This window comes from Notothenia coriiceps, unplaced genomic scaffold (assembly GCF_000735185.1).
Source record: "Notothenia coriiceps isolate Sejong01 unplaced genomic scaffold, NC01 NC01_scaffold00000339, whole genome shotgun sequence".
Lineage (NCBI taxonomy): Eukaryota > Metazoa > Chordata > Actinopteri > Perciformes > Nototheniidae > Notothenia > Notothenia coriiceps.
This window is the reverse complement of record NW_011333040.1, coordinates 14076737-14079210: the sequence shown is the minus strand read 5'-3', so window position 1 is coordinate 14079210 and position 2474 is coordinate 14076737.

The following is a 2474-nucleotide window of genomic DNA, read 5'->3' as shown; positions in this document are numbered from 1 at the left end:
AAATCATGTAAACATATTATGTAAATAACCCAATTTGTGTTCTGTGAAACCGAAAAGGATATTGCATTGTTTTCGTTACTTTCGTTGCAGTTATATGTCTTAAATGCAATCTAGGTTAACTTCCTGTTTTATTTAGATGCTTTTATTTTTGAAGGCGAGTTTACGCTGTTGACAGGAAGTTGTTGTTGCTATGGAAGTTGTTGTTGCTATGGAAACAACATGACGGAGATAATAATAATAATAATAATAATGGATTACATTTTTTATTAGAGCGCTTTTACAGGTGCTCAAAGCGCTTTACAAATACACATTACACATATTAGACATGTAAGAGTCATTACTGTGGACATTACCCACAGGAGCAAATGCAGGTAAAGTGTCTTAGGACACAACGGCCTGACGCAGTGGCGGCCGTGGTGGGATTCGAACTGGAGTTCTCCAACGCCCCTTATCTGATTATCTGATTATCTGATGACCAACGCTCTAACCACTGCGCCAAAATCGCCCCGATAAGTAATATCTTCTAATCTACATATAAAGACGAAGAAAGTAGAGAATAAAGTGCATGTTTAAATGTTAGCACCCCCCCGAAGAGGCACACGCTCTTACGTTGAGTCTGCATACATTCTAAATCATCAGTAAAGTCTACGACCATATTTTCGTTTGGGGTTCGGGTGCCATCATGTGGCCTTCTGTAGGCATCTTACTTGCTTCGGCTGTTGCTTGGCTGTTGACCAAGTTCGGGGCCATCTTTGTGCGAAATTCATAATTCCATATTCGTGTGTCCATCTGGTGTCAATTTCGGGACAGTGTGACAGGAGCTTTAAGGGCCGTCTGTCAATGTGAAATTGGGAATTAGGGGGCGTCAAACATTCCAACAGGATGTCTTGTGTCTTGCCAGCTTTTGCATTGAGCAAATATTTCAGAGAAAAGCTTATCAACACAACTTTCATACCCATGTCCCTTTTTGGATCTGTGTCAACTCTCTTCCCCAGACCTCGGACCTGTTTGCCATGATCGAGAGGATGCAGGTATTGTAAGGAACCTTGGCTCCGCCTTCTTTACTTGCTGCCTAAATTGGCAGTTCTTCCAAACTCTAATCAAAGGGCAGAATTTCTCTCGCTTTGAAAAATACATTTCCCATTAACTTCTATTTCGAGACTCCATTTTGTGCTTTCCCTGAAATGTTTGCATTCCAGTCCACAACCCTGCTTCTGCAACACTTAAATGTGTGTGTCCTGAATTCTTGCCTTTGACATTAATGTATTTTTATTTTTTTATTTGTAGCGATGAAAGCCCTAGGCGGTCTTTAGAAACATGATGCGTATTAACTGCTGAACAGAGCCTTTGTGTTATCTCTTCACAGTGTTGTGGTTTTGTCTGTGTCACTAGATGTATGAAACGTTGTTAGAGATTTCAAGGAATTTAGTTTGTTTTGTACGCCGTGATTTTTCAATCCATTAATGAGAGTTACACAAACCAGACTCAACTATCTGAATGTGCTTTGATATGGTATCATTAATGTTTAAGGCTTCAACATATTTGTATTCCTTTTCATTACTTGGTCTGTAGATTTACAAACCAGAGTTGTTTATACAATAACATGTCTTCTTAGTTGTCTATCACTTAATGGAAATTAACTCGAGACTTAAGCAATACTGTTTCAGGTTCAAATCAACGTGATCCGGAAACACTTTTTAAAGGGGCCCTAATATGCTAATTGGGAGTGTGTGGGAGAGAAATTCCTTTCGGAACTTTAGGATTTTAGCCTTTACAGACCATTTACATGCACAAAAATCTATATAGCCCACTACAGGAAAGGGAAACACAAGCATTATAGGGCCCCTTTAAATCCGAATTGTATTCTAAGTTAAAGGTGAAAAATAAAAATGTTGAAAGACACAAAGCATGATTAGGGATAACAATATGTAAAACATTGGAGAGGCTCACAACATCTTTCTGAAGCGCTTCTGCCGGAAGAGGAATCACAGGCATAGAAGGCGTTATGTCTAGACATGAATATATGTGTTACTAATGCATTCATTTGAATTATAATGCCTTAAGTGTTTCTGAGCTACTCTGTGATTGTTGGGTGGTTGATACCATGTTTATTTAGTTTACTTTGTTTCTTAAGTGCATGAGCAGCACTACTGAGCTGCAGACAACAGTGGCATATTTCATTATTAGTAAGGCACTTCCTCCAACATGTAAAGGGAATAAAGGAGAAAAAGAGAGCAGTGGAAGACTCTTCAAAGAGTAGATTTAATGAAAGCATTTCAAAATTCCATTTGATTCATCTTCCTTGGTACTAAAAAGGGTACATTAAATGTGATACGACTCAAATCTTGCTGCAGGGTATTCCACACAAAGAGGCCACTGATCAGGAATGCTTTGTCCCTTGTCTCTCTCTGTGCTTTGGGAACTGTCAGTAGTTGTGAATCAACAGAAAAAGCACAGATAGAGTAGATAAAAAG